Here is a 21,223-nt window from a genome sequence, read left to right as displayed (position 1 = left end):
GAATTCTTAGCCACTATCTCTTTAGGCATTCTTTGTCTACTTCTGGTGCTCCAATTACATGTAAATTAAAATGGTTCATACTGCCTCACAGTTCTGTCACACACCATTCTGCTATTTCATTCTCTTTTTTTTTTTTTTTAACTCTTTGCTTCACTTAGGGTATATTTTATCAACATTTGTGCTCACTGATCCCTTCTGCTATACCTGAGTCTGCTGCTAGTCCCTACGATGATTTCTTAATTTTAGGTATTTTCCACTTTTACAATGTCCATTTGGGTTTTTTTTTTCTTTTTAATTTAATTGTGCTTAAAAAATAAAATTTACTATCTTAACCATTTTAAGTATACAGTTCAGTAATGTAAGTATATTAATATTGTTATGAAACAGATCTTCAAAACATTCTCATCTTGCAGAACTGAAACTCTATACCCATTAAACAACTTCCCCTTTCTCCCTTCTCCCAGCCCCTAGTGACCACCATTCTACTTCGTATATCTATGATCATTAGACACCTTATATAAATAGAAAAATGCTGCATTTGTTCTTTTGTGAATAACTTATTTCACTTAGCATAATATTCTCAGGGTTCCTTCATGCTGCAGGTTGTAACAGGTTTTCCTTTATTTTTAAGTTTGGATAGTATTCCATTATATGTTACATTGCATTTTGTTGGTCCATTCATCCATTAATGGACATGTGGGTTGCTTTTACCTCTAGACTATTATGAATAATGCTGTGAACATAGGTATGTAAATAGCTATTTGAGGTCTTGCTTTTAATTCTTTTGGATATACACCCAAGAAGTGAGACTGGTGGATCATATAGTAGATCTATTTTTTAGTTTTTAAAGAAACCACATGCTTATTGCACCACTTTACAATCTCAACAATAATGTGCAAGGGTTCCAACTCCTCCATATTCCCAACACTTGTTATTTTCTGATTTTGTTAGATAGTTGCTGTCATAATGGGTGTGAGGTGATATCTCATTGTGGTTTTGATTTGCATTTCTCTGACAATTAGTGATATTGAGCACTCTTTCATATGCTTATTGGCCAAGAGAAATATCACTTTAAGTCCTTTGCCCATTTTAAAGTCAGGTTTTTTTTGTTGTTGAGTGTTGGAGTTTTCTATATATTCTAGATATTAACCACTTATTAAATATACGATTTGCAAATATTTTCTCCCATTCCATAGGTTGCCTTTTCACTCATTTCATTGTTTCTTTTTATGTACAGAAGTTTTAAAGTTTGATGTAATCCATTTGTCTATTTTTGCTTTTGTTAGCTGTGCTTTTGGTGTCATATTCAAGAAATTATTGTCAAATCCAGTGTCATGAAGCTTTTTCCCTATGTTTTCTGCTAGTTTTGTAGTTTGGGGTCTTATGTTTTGGTCTTTAATTCATTTAAGTTTTATATATGGTGTAAGATAAGGGTCCAGCTTTTTTCTTTTGCATGTGAATATTCCATTTTTCCAATATTGTTTATTAAAGAGACTGTCTTTTTCCAATTTAGTGGTGTTGGCATCCTTGTTGAAGTTTGCTTGACCATATATGCAAGGGTTTAAATCTGGGCTCACCATTCTGTTTCACTGATAGCACACTGTTTTGATTACTGTAGCTTTGTAGTTACTTTTGAAATCAGGCAGCGTGAATTGTCCAAATTTGTTCTTTTTTGAAATTTTTTTGGCTATTCAAGGTCCCCTGAGAGTCCATGTCAACTTTAGGATAGATTCTTCTATTTTTAAAATGGCCAGCCTGGGTGACAGAGTGAGACTCCTTAAAAAAAAAAAAGCAAACCATTGGGATGTTTACAGTGATTGCATTAAATCTATAAATCACTTTGTAGTTTTGAATATATAAGTCTTTCACCTCCTTGGTTAAGTTTATGCCTAATTATTTTATTCTTTTTGACATTATTGTAAATGAGACTTTCTAAATTTCCTTTTCGGATTATTTGCTGTTAGTATATGCAAATAAAATAGATTTTGGTTTGTTGATTTTTGTATCCTGCGACTTTCTTTTTGCTTATTAGTTCTAACAGTTTTGTGAGTTTTTCACATATATTTCATGTGTGAACAGAGAGATAAACTTACATCTTCCTTTCCAATGTGGATGCCTTTTATTTCTTGTTCTTGCCTAATCGTTTTGGCTAGGAATTCCAGTCCTGTGTTGAATGCTTATTTTTAAATTGAAGTGTATGCCCTTTTATTTTTGAGTTGTAAGAATTATTTACCTATTCTGGATGCTATACCATTATCATATGTGTAGTCCTCCCTTATCCTTTGTTTTACTTTCTATGGTTTCAGTTAGCTGTGGTCAACCACAGTCCAAAAATATTAGATGAAAAATTCTAGAAATAAACAATTCATAAGCTTTAAGTTACAGACCTTTCTGAGTAGCATGATGAAATCTTACGCCATCCTGCTCTAACCTGCCCAGGATATGAATCAGCCCTTTATCCATCTGATCCACCTTGTATATGCTACCTGCCATTAGTCACTTGGTAACCATCTTGGTTTCAGATTGACTGTCATGGTATTGTAGTTCTTACGTTCAAATAACCCTTATTTTACTTAATAATGGCCCCAGAACATATGAGTAGCAATGTTAGCAGTTCTGCTATGCCAAAGAGAAGCCCTAAAGTGCTTCCTTTAAGTGAAATGATGAAAGTATACAACTTAACTTAAAAAAAAAAAGCAAAAACATCATATGCTAATGCTGCTAAGACCTATAGTAAGAACAAATCTTCTATCTTTGAAATTGTGAACCATATATTGTTATAATTGTTCTATTTTATTATTGGTGTTGTTAATCTCATACTGTGCCTAATTATACTAAACTTTATCACAGGTGTGTATGTATAAGAAAACATGGGGTAATAGGGGTTGGTACTATCTGTGGTTTCAGGCCTCCACTGGGGTTCTTGGAACATATTCCCCAAAGATAAGGGGAGACTGCTTTTTGTAATTTGTCACTATTTTTCTGATTCTGTAGGTTGTTTTTTTCACCTTCTTGATAATGTGCTGTGATGCACTAAAGTTTTTAATTTTTATCAAATCCAATTTATCTGGTTTTTTCTTCCTTTCTCCCTTGTGCATTTGATGTCATATTTAAGAAACTAGTGCCAAATTGAAGGTCATGAAGATGTACCCCTACGTTTTCTTCTAAAGTTTAATTGTTTTAGCTCTTCTATTTAGATCTTTGATCCATTTTAATTTTTGTATATTGGGTGAGGATAGTGGTCCAGCTTTATTCTTTTTGCATGTGGTTATCTAGCTGTCCCAGCACCATTTGTTGAATTGCCTCTTCTTTCCCTGTTGAATTATCATGGCACAGTTGTTGAAGATCAACTGACGAGAAATGTACAGGTTGACTTATGGACTCACAGTTCTACTGCACTGATTTTTATATCTATCCTTTCTGAAACTCTGTCCCTTTTTTTCCAGTTTTTTCTATCTGTTATCCAGCTTGGATAATTCTGTTGATCTATCTTCAAGTTACTGACTCTTTCCTCTGACATTTCCATTACATTCTCACTTTTAATCTAGAGTTTAAAAATTTTGGTTATTATATTTTTTCAGTTGTAAAATTTACATTTGCTTCTTTTTTATCTTCTATTTCTTATCTGATACTTTCTTTTTAAATATTTGTTGCAACATTTTTGTGACTGATAGCTTGAACATTTTCATAATGGCAGCTTTTAAAGTCTTGTCAGATATTTCCAGTATAAGTGTCATCTTGCCTTTTGTATCTGTTGATTATCTTCTCCCATACAAGATGAGATTTCTGTGGTTCTTAATATGTTAAATAATTTTGGTTTATGTCCTGGTTATTTTGGATATTAAGATATGAGACTTTGGATCTTGTTTATATCCCCACTTCTGTGGTATTTTAAGCTTTGGGGCCCTTCTCCAAACTGCCTGTTATTTACATTCCAGAGTTCACAAATAGCTAGGCTTGGCATTCTTTCCAGAGTATATAGTTGAGTTCAGTGAGATATAGGGGCAGCATGTGCTGATGTCATCTTATGTGTGAAATTATCCAATGCTTTGAAATTTAATAATATATTTCTAAGTAACACCTGCATCAAAGTAAATCACAAAGGTAATAATATCACAAGGGAAATACTTTGAACTGAAGGATAGTTCTTTTAAAAAATAAAAATTATGGATGTACCCAAAGCAGTGCTTAAAGGGATATTTATGGCTCTTTTGAAAAGACTGATACGTTTATTAATAAACCCCCACCGAGACTCATCAAGGTAAAAACAGAGAACACAAAAATTACTAATATAAGGAATAAAAAAGGGGAAATCACTTCGGATCCTACAAACTTTAAAAGGATAGTAAGAAGATATTGTGAACCATGTAAACTAAAGTTCTAGGATAAATTCCTAGAAAAGCACAACTTGCCAAAACTAAAAAGATACAGAAAATCAGAATAATCCTACATATTTTAAAGAAACTGAACTTATAATTTAAAACTTTTCACAAAGAAAACTCCACACTGACATTGCTAATCTGTTACATTCTATCAAACATTTAAAGAAAAAATCCAAACTTACACAAAACATTTCAGAAAATTGAGATGTGGGAACATTTTCTACTTTGTACTATGCAGCCAGCATAACCATGATATCAAAATCTAGCAAAGGTGTTTAAAGAAAAGAAAATTATGGATCAATCTTATTTATGAACAAAGATATAGAATTCCTAAAAAGGGTAGCCTAGTGAATACACTAAAGAGATAATATACAGTGACTAACAAATGCAAAGCTGGGTTAAGATTCAGAAATCAGTTTATGAGACTTACTACATTAAGGCAAATAATCACATGATTATCTTAATAAATGCAGAAGAAGCATTTGATAAAATTCAACATTCAGTCATAAAAAAGAGGCTTAGAATACTAGGAATACAAGGGAACTTCCTTAATATAATAGAGGCTAACTACAGAAAAGCTAAATTAAACACCAGCGATAACTGGGAAATTTTGAAGCATTCTCTTTACATTTTATGTATAAATTTTACTGGAAGACTGAGCCAGTATAATAAGGCATGAAAGAGAAATAAAAATGTGTAAAGATTGGAAAGGGTGAAATTAAATTGCCCTTGTTTATGTAAGACATGACTGTTTACACAGAAAATCCCAAGGAAATAAAATCTGCAGATAAATCATTAGAATTAATAAGTACATTTATATCCATAAGGCTGCTGGATATAAAGCCAATATACATATATCAATTTGCTATCTAAATAACCAGTACCAACTGCAAAATTATGAAAAGATACTAATTACAATAACATAAAACACCAAATTCCCAAGAATAATTTAAATGAAAAATGTGCACAATCTTTTCAGATGTTTCACAGAAAAATACAAAAGATAGAGAAATTAAAATCTAAATAAATGGAGGAATACATCAAATGGATGAATGGATTCAATTCTATTCCAATCAAATCTCAGCTGACATGTTTCAGCAAGTTTTCTTGTGGAAATCAACAAGCCGATTTTAAAATTTATATGGGTTTACAAAGGGCCAAGAATAGCCAAGATGGTCTTGAAGAATAACAACAAAGGGGAGAACAAACATTACCACATATCATCAAGACTTATTATAAAGCTACAGCAATTAATAAAGTGTGTTACTGACACAAGGATAGACACATAGACAAAACAGAATTGCCTAGAGTTCAGAAACATAACCATATATATATGGACAATCGGTTTAAGGCAAAGTGGCAGGGCAGCAATAAATTGATTGAGCTGGACACTTGTAATTTGTGTACTTTTCTGTGTGTTACACTTCAATTGAAAAACTAACACCAACCAACCAACCAAAGTTTATGACAAAGAAGTTCTAGAGTATGCTAGAGCTCACAGGTCAGAATGTATGTATTAAAATACTAGTTTTGAAATCTACAGCTGAAGGGACACTAAACAAATATTTACTGAACACCACAGGAAAAGTAATAAAAAGCCATACCTTCTTTCAAGGATCTTACAATGTTAGTAGAAGAACAAAATATTAAAATATAATATGTATTACAAAAAGGAAGTATATGATTTTATTAAGTTTCCAGGAGGAATGCTTAACTGGGATGGTATCGGGAGTTGAGAATTATCAGAGAAGGATTCCTAAATTTGATCTTCATCTTCAAAAATGACTAGACATTGGCCAGGTGGTATAAGGAAAAAGGAAACTGTAGGTAGAGTGAGCATATGACAGAGAGAGAACATGGCTGGAGAAATAAGCAAACCATGAAGGGCTGCAGGTTGAGGGCTTTATTCTGAGGGCATTAGGGAGCAGGATCATTTTAGAATAGCTACACCATGATACCAAATTGAAAGGAAGCAAAATGGGTGAGTGCTAAAATTAAATAACTTTAAAAAAAATAATAAAAATGAAAATAGTACTTAGCATCTATGGGATATATTTAAAGCAAAGATCAGTGGAAAATTCATAGCCTTAAGCATTTATATCAATAATAATGAAAGATAAAAAAATATACTCATTAAATTCCAAACTCCAAATGCTAAGATAAAGCACAACAAAATGACCAAAATGAAACATAAGGAAGGAAATAATGAACATAAAAGCAAAAGTAGTAAGGTTGGGAATAGAAAACAAGTAACTAAATAAAAATCAGTGTTTCAGGGAAAAATAACAAAATTGACACACCACTGGCTAACATAACCAAGGGAAAAAAGAAATAGTACAAATATACAAAATATGAAATGACAAGGGGGACATAACTACTGAAATACAAGACATTTAAAATATGACAGACTATCTGGCAGAGAGATCTCTGTGTAAATAAATTTGCAAACCATACAAAATGAATAATTTCTTAGGAAACTGTACCAAAATTGACCCCATTACAGAAAGAAAGCATAAACAGATGAATTCTCAGAGGAGAAAGAGAAATTTGTCAAGGAACTATCCCACAGAGAAAGGCCTAGTTGATTTCATAGAGGAATTGTCAAAGAACTGATGGTCTCACTGCTACATACATTTCTGTCATAGCCTACACAATGAAAGAAAACTCCAAACAATTCCTCTGAAGCAAGTGTAATATACATACCTAAACCTGATAAAGACAGTACAAAAAATTAATATTTCTGATAGCACTTATGATTGTTGATGAAAAAGTACTAAACAAAATATTAGCAAACATAATCCTGTCTTTTTGAGGAACACAAAGTTGGTTAAATAGTAGGAAATCTATAAATATAACATACCATATTAATGGGACTAAGGAAAACCATAATTGCCTCTGTAGATACTGAAAAACTTGACAAAATCTAATACCTATTCCTGATGAAAACAGAATACAAGGGCAAAAGTAGGAATTTATGTATACTTTCTTAATATGAAAAGGATATATACTTTATTCCTGAATACAGAATCTTTCTTAATGAAGAAATGCTACAGGAATTTCCATAAGGATCAGAAACAAAACAAGATTATCTACTATTTCCACTACTATTTAATGTTCTAAAGAAATATTAGGCAATGCAGTTATATTTAAGGAATCAATTAGAGGTTTAGAATTGGGAAATAAGTAAAACTATTTGCAGATGGGGTGTGATACTTATCTGGAAAGCTCTAGGGAAATAAAGGTATAATTAACTCAAAGAACAAAAGAATTCAGGAAGATAAAAATTTACATACAGAAATAATAGCCTTCAAATATACAAGCAAAAAACAGAGGATGTAATAGAAAAAAAAAAAACATTCACAAAGCAAAAAAGAAGATAAATGCTTAAGAATAAATTTCAGTAAGACATATGCAAAACCTATATGAGAAAAACAACACTCCTGAAAGACACAAAAGTAGACTACAGCAAATAGAAAGACAGCCAGTGCTCTTGGATAGGATGATGCAACATCACAATTAATTTATAAATTTAACACAATCTCAATGGAAATATCAAAAAGATTTTATTTGGAGCTAGACAAGTTGATAGTAAGGTTCACATGAAAAACCAAACATGTAAGAATAGTCAGGGTCTTAGACGGGCGTGGTGGCTCAAGCCTGGGCTCACGCCTGTAATCCTAGCACTTTGGGAGGCCGAGATGGGCAGATCACCCAAGGTTGGGAGTTTGAGACCAGCTTGGGAGTTCAAGACCAGCTTGGGCAACATGGTGAAACCCTGTCTCCACTAAAAATACAAAAATTAGCCAGGCATGATGGCGCGTGCCTGTAATCCCAGCTACTCAGGAGTCTGAGACAGAATAGCTTGATCCCGGGAGGCAGGGGCTGCTGTGAGCCAAGATCGCATCACTGCACTCCAGCCTGGACGACTGGACGAGACGCTGTCTCAAAAAAATAAATAAAAATAAAAAATAAAAAATAAAAATAAAAAAAAGAATAGTCAGGGAAACACTGAAACACTGAGAAAAGAAAAGCTACAATGGACACTAGCCTTATGGATAATAAAACATACAATAAAGCCACTATAATTAATGCGATGGTAACTAAACGGACAGACAGAATAGAAAGTTAAGAAATAGATCCAAGTGAATAGGGAGCTTTCCTATATGGTAAAAGGTGCCATGTAAAATTGCTGACATGAAGATAAGCTTTTTTAATTATTATTATTATTTTTCCTCACTCTGTCGCCCAGGCTGAAGGGCAGTGGCACGATCTCGGCTCACTGCAACCTACACCTCCCAGGTTCAAGCAATTCTACTGCCTCAGCCTCCCAAGTAGCTGGGATTACAGGCAAACCATGCCTGGCTATTTTTTGTATTTTTAGTAGAGATGCGGTTTCACCATGTTGGCTAGGCTGCTCTCAAACTCCTGACCTCAAGTGATCCGCATGCCTCGGCCTCCCAAAGGGCTGGGATTACAGACATGAGCCACTGTGCCCACCTAACATAAACTTCTTAAACAATGGTTTTGGAACAGGTGGATTGCCATTTAGAAAGAGATAAAATTAGATTCATATCTTAGTCTATACAAAATTAACTCTATATAGTTCTGACTTTTGACTTTTTGAACAATGTTGATGTTTCATACACTCTAAAAGGGAAAAAAGTATGGGTTAAAAGAAAATCCTAAAATGGAAAACAAGCAAACAAGAAAAACCTGTCTTTCAAATAAATCATATAACCTCACTGAAGTGGTCGGGGGGGGGAAATAGACTGAATCCAACTAAGTATTTTGAGTATATACTCTTAGGCATATGTCCAAACTCATCAAAATGTGTACATTAAATATGTACAATTCTGCATGTTAATTATACCTCAATAAAGCTTAATAAAAAGAACTGTAAACAAATTTTGATCTCTAGTTAGCAGGTTTGTCTTTCACGGTGATACAGATTAGCAATTCTGAAACTACTTTCTGTATATTCTAGGGATGAGTAACAAACAAATTGTGGCTAGCAGAAGCAAGGCATCTATCTCTCTTTTGAAGGAAAAAGTTGCAAACATGGAAAAGGAGAATGCTGGAATGAACCTTAAAGTATGGAAATAGAATTGGAGTTATCAGGTTGAACTCAGAGGTAAGCTGGAGAAAGTTTCCAAGCCGAAGCTCAGGGAGAATCCCCAGGTAGAGCTTGACAGATGCCAAGTTGAGAAAATGTAGCTGAGACTCTGGGAAGGCCAAGACAGCTTGTGTTTGCAAGGTAAAGTACTGTGGAGGAAAGAGCTGGCACAGGAAGAGAACTCTAGAGATCTTTGGAGGGTCCTCTTCAAGTGTTCAGTTGATGACTGGTCTGGACATGTGTGTGAGCAAACTACCCAGTCAGAGAAACAACAACCTAAAGGGATTAAAGGGAGCGAACTCCAAAGTATACACAGGGCCAGGAATAGCATCTATTTCCAACAATCCGAATGGAAAATCTCATAATATTAGAGGCATCAGAGTATTAAAAAGGGTCTTGCCTCAGTAGTGGGGAAAAAATGAACCTTATATTAAACACTGCTTTGTTTCTGCCTAACAAAGCTTAAAAGCAAGATCCAAAGGGATAGGACTGTTTCCTAATAACTTTAACAGTATCTTGAAACAAAACTCAAGAATATTTTTATGAATACAAATATATCTAGTACCCAATAAGGTAAAATTCACAATGTCTGTATCCAATCAAAAATTATCAGGCATGAAAAGCAGCAGAAGAGTCCAACCTATAAGGAGAGGAAATCAATTGGAATTGGCCCAGAATGATGCTGATTTAGTGACAAAATTGGAGGACAAAACATTAAAATGAATATTATAACTATTTTGTATGTTCAAGAAGCTAGAAGATTAAACATGTTAAGTATAGAAAAGAAAAAATTTTAAAGATCCAAATGAGACTTTTAGGCATGAATATTACAATGCCTCAGATATAAAGTACAGTAGAGTATTGGCACATGCCCATAGTTCCAGCTACTTGGGAGGCTGAGGCAAGAGGATCACTTGAGCCCAGAAGTTGATGGCTGCAGTGAGCTGAGATCATGCCACTGCACTCCAGCCTAGGTGACAGAGCGAGACCTTGTCTCTAAAAAAAAATAATAAATAAAAATTAAAATGTACAGTGGACAGGATTAATGGTAAACTCAACATTGCAGAAAGAAAGATGAGTAAACTAGAAGACAGTAATAGAAACTATACAGAACAAATCACAGATAGAAAAAAAAGACTGAAAAACAATGAATAGAGCGTCGGTGAACTGTGAGGTAACGTTAAGTGGCCAAAAATATGGTTAGTTGAAATACCTAAAGGAGAGGAGAAAGTGGGACATAAAAAACTAGTGGAAATAATGGCTGAAGTTTTTCTAAATTTGATGAAAAAAATACATAAATCCACAGATCCAAGCAGCCCAATGAAACCCAAGCATAGGGCACATGGAAACAATTACACTATGATACACTGATACTCAAATGGTTTAAAGCCAATGATAAAAACAAAATCTTAAAAGAAGTCTTAAAAAGGGATACATTAAGTAGAGTGGGCAAAGGTAAAAATGTCAGCCACTTTCTTGTTGAACGGTGGAGAAATATCTTTATAGTTCTAAATGTAAAAAAGGCAACCTAGAGTTCTTTATCCATTGAAAATATCTTTCAAAAAATGAAGGCAAAGACTTTTTTCAGACATACCAAAGTCAAAAGAATATAGCACCAGCAGAGCTACCTACACTACAAGACACATTAAAGGATGTCTTTCAAGAAGAGAGAAAATGATGCCAGATGTAAACAAAGAAACTAAGAGCACTAGAAATGGCTAACCATATGGTTAAATACAAAGACTTTTCTTACTTAAATTTCCTGAAAAGATAATAAACTGTTTAAAGTAAAACTTATACATACAAGTAAAATGTATGACCACAATAGCACAAAGGCCAGGAGGGGAGAAATGAAAGTATGATGTCGCAAGATTCTTATACTACATATGAACTAATAAAATGTCACTCAAAGACAGACTGTGATACGTAAAACATGTATACTATAAACTAGTGGTTTTCAACCAGGGGTAATTTTTCCCTGCAGAAAACATTTGGCTGTGTCTGGAGATGTTTCTGATTATGACAACTGAAGAGGTGCTATTGGCATTTAGCAGGTGGAGGTCGGGGATGCTGCTAAACATTCGACAATGCACAGAATGCCACCACCCCCCACCACACACACACACACACACACACACACACACATACACACAAAAAACTGTGTGACCCAAAATGTCAATAGTGCCAATGTTGACAGACCCTGTGAAAAACCCTAAGGCAATCACCGAAATAACAAAAGACTACAGCTAATTAGTCTATAAAAGAGATAAACATTTGACAAAATACAACATCTATTTTTGTTGAAAACATTTTCTTATCAATCTAGGAATTGAAGAAACTTCCTCAAACTGATTAAGGGAATCTATAAAAAATCTTCAGGTAACATCATACTTAATGGTAAGAGAGTAAATGATTTCTCCAAAGATTAGGAACAAAGTTGCCATGACCGCTCTTACCAGCTGTATTCAACAGTTTATTAGAGGTTCTAACAATGCAATAAGGCAAAAATAAATAAATAAATAAATAAACAGAAGGCATCCACATTGGAAAGAAAGAAGTGAAACTACCTTTATTCACAGATGACATAATCGCCTGTAGATAATCCAATGGACCCTTCAAAAAAGCTATTAAAATTAATTGAATTTAGCAAGGTTGTAGGATATAAACTCAATATACAAAAATGAATTATATTTTTATATAGTAGCAATGAATAGGAAATTGAAATACAATCACATTTACAATAATATAAATACCTGAAATGTATAGGGATAAATATGACAAAAGATATGGAAGACCTGTATATTGAAAACCACAAGCCATTACTGAGATAATTACAGACCTAAATAAATGGAGAGATATACCATGTCCATACTTTGGAAGACTCAATATTATTAAGATGTTAGTTCTCCCCAAAATGAATCTATAGATTCAACAAAATCCCAATTAAAATCCTTGCAGGCAGTTTTGGGAAACAGCCTATCAGTTTCTTAAAAGAAATCAAACACACATCTACCATATGTTCAGCCAGTGTGATCCTAGGTATTTCCCCAAGGAAAGAAAAGGCATATATCCACACCAAGACCTATATACAAATGTTCTAAGCAGCTTTATTTGTAATAGAGAAAAACTATAAATAACTCAAATATCCATCAACAGGTGAATGGATAAACATATTGTGGTAATATTTACACAATTTAACATTATTCTGTAATAAAAGGGACAAACTACTGATACATGCTACGACATGGCTGAATCTCAGAATAATTATGATATATGAAAAGAGACAGACAAAAAAGTACATACTCTATGATTCCATATACAAAAAATTCTAGAAAATGAAGACCAATCTGTAGTAATAGTAGATCAGGGTTTTCCATGGTTAGAGAAGTGATAGGGCGTGATGGAAGAAAAGAATTACAAAGAACCAAGGCTCCTTGGAGAAATAATGAATCCAGGCTGGATAGAGGAAAGAATGAGACAAACCTAGAACATCTACTTGTGCTAGAAAATCAAAGAAAGATTGGAGTAGGTCAAAATAACACAGGAAAAGCTTCCACTAGCCAATTCTGAAACATTGGGTGCCTCAAAATAACTAATGACAGTAATGGATTAAATCCCATTGAATAAAATAAGGATCCAGGTGTTTACATTAATATAAATAAATAAATGAACAATGAAATTGGCAGAAGAGAAAACTGTTTCTTAGAGTAGAATACCAACTAGTAAATGTTGAAGGAATGATGGAATTAGAACACTGCCATGTGACAAACATCTTAGTAATACATAATTTAGGAAATACTAATTGATGAATGCTAAAACTCCACACAAGATATAGTCATCCCTTTGTATCTGTTGGGGACTGGTTCCAGGACCTCCCACGGACACTGAAATCCATAGATGTTCATGTCCCTGATATAAAAGGGTGCAGTATTTGCATATAACCTCATCCTCCTATATACTTTAAATTCTCTCTAGATTACTTGTCATCTCTAGATTATTTATAATACCTCATACAGGCTGGGTGCACTGGTGCATACCTGTAGTCCCAGTAGTTTGGGAGGCTGAGATGGGCAGATCGCTTGAGCCCAGGAGTTTGAGACCAGCCTGGGCAACATGGTGAAACCCCACCTCTGTATTAAAAAAAAAAAAAAAAAAAAAAAAAGCCAAGCCTGGTGGCACATGCCTGTAGTCCCAGCTACTTGGGAAGCTGATAAGGGAGGATCCCTCGTCATGGAGACCATCCTGGCTAACACATCTCTCTCAGATATCGATAATCAAAACCACAATGAAGGATATAAGGATTGGTATAACACAGCTTAAGCTTATTCTAACAGGGATATAAGGAACTTATATCCAAGAGAAAATATACATATTTTCAACCGAAATGAAAAAGCTGTGAAAACTGACTATGTTTTAAGTCAGGGATCAGCAAACTCTTGAAGTAAAGACATATTTTAAGCTGTGTGGGCCACAGGGTCTCTATTACAACACTCACCTCTACAATCACAGCTGGAAAGGGGTCATAGACAATATGTAAATAAAGGGATGTGGCTATATTCCAATAAAACTTGATTTACAAATATAGGCCCCAGGCCAACCTGGCCTACAAGTTATAGTTTGTGGACCCCTGTTCTAGGTAACAGAGGAAATATTTTAAAAATCCATAAGGCTGATATCACACAGGCCACAATCAGTTAGCATAACGTAGTGTTAAAAATTAACATACTAGGCCTGGCGCAGTGGCTCACACCTGTAATCCCAGCACTTTGGGAGGCCGAGACGGGCGGATCACGAGGTCAGGAGATCGAGACCATCCTGGCTAACACGGTGAAACCCCGTCTCTACTAAAAATACAAAAAACTAGCCGGGCGCGGTGGCGGCGCCTGTGGTCCCAGCTACTCAGGAGGCTGAGGCGGGAGAATGGCGTAAACCCGGGAGGCGGAGCTTGCAGTGAGCTGAGATCGCGCCACTGCACTCCAGCCTGGGCGACAGAGCGAGACTCCGTCTCAAAAAAAAAAAACATACTAGTCCCTCCCTCAAATCTAAACAACTGGAAATTTCAAAATTTTAAATTTTTAAATGCACTTCTAAATAATCCTCGGGTTGAAGAGAAAATAAAAATGGAAAGTACAAATTATTTACAAGTAAACAAACAAAAAACATCGGAACTACTGTACTATATATACATCAAAACCTGTGGGCCCAAAGTGAAGAGGAAAATTTCTGACCTCAAATGTATTTATTAGAAAACCAGGAAGATAGAAAATAAACCTGGTTTTCATCTCAAGAATTGAGAACAATACAACAATAAAATGCAAAGAAAATAGAACAAATTAATAAAGAGAAATGCAGAATTTTTTTTAAAGGCTAAGAAACTGAGTTGTAAATAATGCTGCTGTGAGCATGGGTGCACAACTAGCTCTTAAAGACCCTGCTTCCTTTTTTTTTGTTTTTGAGATGGAGTTTCGCACTGGCGCGATCTCGGCTCACTGCAAGCTCTGCCTCCCGGGTTCCCGTCATTCTCCTGCCTCAGCCTCCCGAGTAGCTGGGACTACAGGTGCCACCACCACGCCAGGTTAATGTTTTATATTTTTAGTAGAGACAGGGTTTCACCGTGTTAGCCAGGATGGAGAGACCCTGCTTTCAATTCATTTGGGTATATACCAAAAAGTAGAACTGCTGAATCACGTGGTAATAATATTCTTGATTTGAGAAACTACCATACCATTTTCCACAGTGGCTGTACCATTTTACATTTCTGCCAACGGTGTACAAGGGTTCCAACTTCTCCGTGTCTTTGCCAACACTTGTTATTTTCTGTTTTTTAAAACACCTTTTTGAGATACAGATTTCAATTTTATTGGATATGCTCCTGGAAATAGGACTGCTGAATCATATGAGAGTTCTATTTTTTGTTTTTTGAGGAATCTCTATACTGTTTTCTTTTACTTTTTGATAATAGCCATCCTAACTCATCAAGGCTTTTATTTGCATTTCTCGGATTAGTGATGTTGAGTAACTTTACATGTACTTACTGGCCATTTATATGTCTTCTTTGGAAAAATGTCTATTCAGGATCTTTGCCCATTTATAAATCATATTATTTGGGTTTTTTGCTATTGAGCTATATGAGTTCTTCGTATTATTTTGGATGTCAGCCCCCTTATCAGATATATGGGTTGCAAATATTTTTCTCCCATTCTGTAGGTGGCCTTCTCATTTTGTTCAGTTTCTTTTGCTGTGTAGACATTTTAGTTTGATGTAGTCCCACCCGTTTATTTTTTCCTTTGTTGCCTGTGCTTTTGGAGTCATATTCATAAAATCTTTGCCAAGACCAATGTCAAGGAGTGTTTCCTCTGCTTTCCACTAGTAGTTTTACACTTTCAGGTCTTATGTTTAAGTCTTTAATTCATTTTAAGTTGATTTTTATATATATGTGTGATAAGGATCCACTTTCATTCTTTCGCACGTGGGTATCTTGTTTCCCCAACACTATTTATTGAAGAGACTATCCTTTTCCTGTTGAATATTCCTGACATCTTTGTTGAAGGTTACTTGACTGCATAAGCATGGGTTTATTTCTGGGCTCTCTATTGTCCTATTAGTCTGTGTGTCTATTTTTATGCCAGTACCATATTGCATTGATTATTATAGCTTTATAATCTACTGTGAAATCACATAGTGTGATTTCTCCAACTTTGTTCTTCTTTCTCAAGATTGCTTCGGCTATTCAGGAACTTTTGTAGTTTCATATGAATTTTATGATTTTATTTCTATTTCTGTGAAAAATGTTATTGGAATTTTGATAGGGATTGCATTGGATCTGTAGACAACATTGGGTAGTAGTGGGTGGGAAGTAGTGTCTCATTGTGGTTTTTATTTGCATTTCCCTAAAGACTAATGATTTGGGGCAATTTTTCACATGTTTATTGACCACTTGTATATCTTCCTTGAAAAAGCATTCATTCAAATCCTTTTACATCTTTTTTAAAATTTAGGTGAAATTCACATAACATAAAATTAACCATTTTAAAGTGAACAATTCAGCGGCATTTAGTACCTTCACAATATTGTACAACTACCACCTCTATCTGGTTCAAAAACATTTTCATCACTCCAAAATAAAACCCTGTACCCATTAAACAGTTACTTGACATTCTTCCTTCCCACCAGCCCAGGATAACACCAATCTGCTTTCTCTCTCTATGGATTTAGCTATTCTGGATACTTCCTATAAGTGAAATCACACAATATGTGACTTTTTGTGTGGCTTCTTTCACTTATGTTTTCAAATTCAGATTGTAGCATGTTTCTGTACTTTCTTTTTTATGAATAATATTTGATTGAATGGATATACAGTCATGCATTACTTATTGATGGAGATACGTCCTGAGAAATGCATCATTAGGCAATTTCATTGTCATGCAAACATCATAGAGTGTACTTATACCAAACTAGATGGTACAGCCTACTGCATGCCCAGGCTATATGGTATAGCCTATTGCTCCTATGCTATAAACCTATAGAGCATATTACCATATGGAATACTATAGGCAGCTATAACACAATGACAAGTATTTGTGTATCTAAACACAGAAAAGGTACAGTAGAAATACAGAATAAAAAACCAAAAAAAAAAAAGTACACCTGTATAGGGCACTTACCATGAATGGAGTTTGCAGGACCAGAAGTTGCTCTGGGTGAGTAATTGAGTGAGTGGTAAGGGAATGTTAAGGCCTAAGATATTACTGTACACTAATGGAGACTTTACAACACTGAACACTTAGGCTACAGTATATTTAAAATTGTTTCTTTCTTGGCTGGGCACCATGGCTCATGCCTATAATCCCAGTGCTTTGGGAGGCCGAGGCGAGTGGATCCCCTTAGGTCAGGAGTTCAAGACCAGCCTGGCCAACATGGTGAAACTCCATCTCTACTAAAAATACAAAAATTAGCCAGGCGTGGTGGCGCACACCTGTAACCCCAGCTACTTGGGAGGCTGAGGCAGGAGAATTGCTTGAACCCAGGAGGCGGAGGTTGAAGTGAGCCAAGATCCTGCTGTTGCACTCCAGTCTGGGCGATAAGAGCAAAACTCCATCTCAAAAAATAAATACATAAAAATAAAAACAAAATTTTTTCTTTCTTCAATAATTAACCTTAGCTTACTGTAACTTTTTTACTTTATAAACTTTTTAATATTTTGACTCTGATAACACTTAGCTTAAAACACACTGTACAGCTATACAAAAATATTCTCATTCTGTAAGAATCAACATTACACTCAAAGAAAATGATCATTGGAGCACTGTGGAATTCATATTTCAGATTAGGGATGCTGAACCAGTAAATATAATGCAAATATTCTAAAATCTTAAAAAATCTAAAATCTGAAAGTATTTCATATAAAGGATACTCAACCTGTATTTGCTTTAAAGTCTTTATTACACAATTCCTACATGGGTGTCAGCTCATTGTTGGCATCTGTTAATGTCCTTTTCTATGCAAGTTGAAATTTTCTCAGTTCTTCACATACCAAGTAATTCCGAATTGGATTCCCAGTATTTGGAATATTATGTTGACACACTGGATCTTGTTTATATTCTATGGAGAATGTTGTTACTTTTGTTTCGGCACACAATCCACCTAGTTAGAGTCAAGTTCAATTTTCCACAGCCTTCTGTAGGCAGTGGTTCTAATTTTTCAGAGCCTTTGTAGTGGTCTTCGGTTCATACCTGCATGTGCACCACCTAGTGGTCAGTATAGGATATATGCGGTGGTCTATTGGTTAATTCTGTTCTAAATTATGCTAATTAGGATCCGATCCATGCATACATTGCTCAAGTATTAGCCCAGAAATTTATAAACAACTTTATGAAGTTGCTTTATCATGTTCCTCCCTTTATGTGATTTCTTGGACCCCTTTTGTTCCTCCTATCAGAAACATGAGACTCTAGCTACTCCTCTCTTGTTTTCCTCCATGATTTGGCCTGTGTATACACCAAATGTTTAATAACCAAGCTTTCATTCTTACATCAAAATAATAATAATAATAACCATTATCATTTGCAGTAACAGCAGCATCAAGAATTCTTCTACTTAATAGTTAATAATAACAATAATAATGATAAACTGTCTGGGAGGAAGTATGACAGCAATTGCTAAGACTCGTGTCCCAGAGCAAGATATCTCAGGTCTAGCACTGATTGATACCTGAACAAAACAGCTGGCTCCCAACCTATTCACCCTAAAGTGAAGCCTCATGTTGACAAGCCAAGGCCACAAATAATGAGCTACCACTTCACTGTTTGTTGCTTTATTCTTAAAAAGGGATAGACAAGAAAGATTTTAAAAACTAAGCCAAAAAAAAATTATCAGAGGAAGCAGGTAACTGTAAAAAACAGAAGACAATCTAACATTTCAATATCATATCAATAAAATAAAAAAGGATGCTGTCAAATGGGAATAACCACCAAATGTAGAAAAAATTGTTGAAAATTAAAAATATAAAATTGCCAAAAAAAACAGTTGGAAGATAAAATTTTAAAAATCCGAAACTAGAACAAAATAAAAGACACAGAAAATTTGGGTAAAAAGAGTCATTAGGTCAATTTAGGACCTTTAAATTGTGACTGATAGGAGAGTTCTAGAAAGAGAAAGGGAAAACAATAGGGAGGAATTATCAAAGAATAGAGAAAAGGTTATGATATCTCTGTCCTATTAACTTAGTGGGAAAAGGAAGGAGAGAGCTGTGAGAGAGGAAGCTGGTGATACATCTCCTTCTGCTAGGAATTCAAGTCCATGAGACAGGATTATATTGGATAAATTAAGGAGAACACTGACCATGAGAACAAGGACCACCATAACCAGCATGAGACCAGAAAGCCTCCTTTCCTTACAGTGTAGGTTTATTTAAGTCATCTTCCCAATACTTCTGATGCCATCTTAGAGTGAATATGGGGAGTAACGGAAGTAACTGAAGGAATGAGAAGTCATTCCCCAAAGACCAATATAAACTTGAAGAAACTGTTTAAATTATGGAATTGGACTGAGTTACAAATAAGATTTCCTCTCTCCAGGAACTAGGTAGGTTGTGGATTGTTTTATCTCGGGATACAAAATACACAAACAAACAAACAAAAAAAAAACAATAGAGAATTGCCCAGAGCTGAAAGACAAGTACTTTCTGATTGAAGTGTACAGCAGTTTGAATAAAATATCCACATTCTAACTATATCATAGTTAGAAAATCATAGAAAATTTCACATCAAGAATAAAGAGAGATATCTAAAAGCTGTCAGAGAGAGAGGGGAAAAAAATGCCCTACAAAGGCTTATCATCAGTAACACTGGATGTTTAAAAACAGGAAGTTACTAGAGAGTCTTTTCCAGCAAAATGACACAGTGAACCAAGAAAGGTAACACAAAATCCAGACCACAATGGATCCAATCCAGGAGAATAATGAAGGAAAGTCCCAGGATGTCAGCTGTGCAGTAAGCCTAGAGAAGATACCAGATTAGGGTAAGAGGATAGTGGGTTTCAAGGGAGCAATCCTAGGAAAAGCAAGGATTCCAAATATTTTAATATTACTTCTGAGGATGTAGAGCTCTGGGAGATGATAAAGGCAGAAAAATAAGGGGAAAAAGCCACTCGAAACCCCATGTGAAAAACAAAAAGCTATATAAGAAAGGAAGTGGAATCATAGTACACTACACTGCTTGGCTGTACAGGGAATAATCTTTACATAATAATAACAATATAAACACTTTATTTTCTACTCTCAGAATCAACCATAGACAAAGCACAGAAAATGCAATTATGGTTACAACACAGAACACAGATGCTTACAACTGTGAAAATATAAATGCTTAGGGTAAAACTACAAGTGGCGGCAGGGAGCCAAAAAATATTGTCTACTGTCAATTGTTAATAGAAGAAATAAGCAAACTTTAAGATTAGAAAAGTAACCAACAGAAGAACAAAAAATAGTAACATAACTACATTGAGGAGAATGGAGATGGGGTAGTGTAAGTCAGCTAAATCCTCATTTGTGAGAGCAATATAACACAATAATAAAGAAGAATAGAAAACACCCAAAATTGGTAAATCAAGAAAGAACATTATAAGTATATTATTTGGAGATATCAAAGTAACAGAAGAACTAAAAGGAAAATTAGGAGAAAGAAGTGGTTCCACTTGAGGAGTGAAACTATTTATTATAAGCACTTCTGTACCATTCAATATTTTTACGCATATGCATGTAATAGTGTGGTGAAAATTTTTAAATTTTTTAAATTAATATTTCTTGACTAGGTATTTATCTATTTCTCTTCCACATCTTTACACAAATCGTAGCATACTGTTCTTCTACAACCTCCATTTTCCATTTAACAAAATATCTTGGAGATATTTATGTACTACTATCAAGCTTCCTCGCTTTTGTTTTTTTAATGGCTGCACTTTATTCCATTATATGAATGTATTATAATTGAGTTAATCAGTTCTGTACTGATGAGCATCTGATTTTTCCCAATTCTTTGACATTTCAAACAATGCTATAATAATAAATTGATAAATATTACAAGAAAAAAGGTAACAGTATTTGCTTCTATCTCCCAATTAGACAATGAATTAACATGGCATATAGTAGGTACTCAATTAAGATTTGCTAGTGGCCAGGTGCAGTGGCTGACACCTGTAATCCCAGTATTTGGGAGGCCGAGGCGGGCAG

The 21,223-nt window shown here is 34.7% G+C and overlaps 2 protein-coding genes across 3 annotated transcripts in view; one reads left to right on the top strand and one right to left on the bottom strand.

Moving 5' to 3' along the window:
* Positions 1 to 21,223, top strand: part of MTCP1 (mature T-cell proliferation 1) — an 83,116-nt gene that overhangs the window by 36,725 nt on the left and 25,168 nt on the right. The window lies entirely within an intron of this gene.
* The window catches only part of BRCC3 (BRCA1/BRCA2-containing complex, subunit 3), a 45,881-nt gene that overhangs the window by 6,809 nt on the left and 17,849 nt on the right, over positions 1 to 21,223 (bottom strand). The window lies entirely within an intron of this gene.

Source organism: Mandrillus leucophaeus, unplaced genomic scaffold, assembly GCF_000951045.1.
Source record: "Mandrillus leucophaeus isolate KB7577 unplaced genomic scaffold, Mleu.le_1.0 Scaffold1251, whole genome shotgun sequence".
NCBI classification, from domain to species: Eukaryota; Metazoa; Chordata; class Mammalia; order Primates; family Cercopithecidae; genus Mandrillus; species Mandrillus leucophaeus.
Note: the sequence above shows the minus strand (reverse complement) of the source record. Positions and strands in the feature narration are given on the sequence as shown.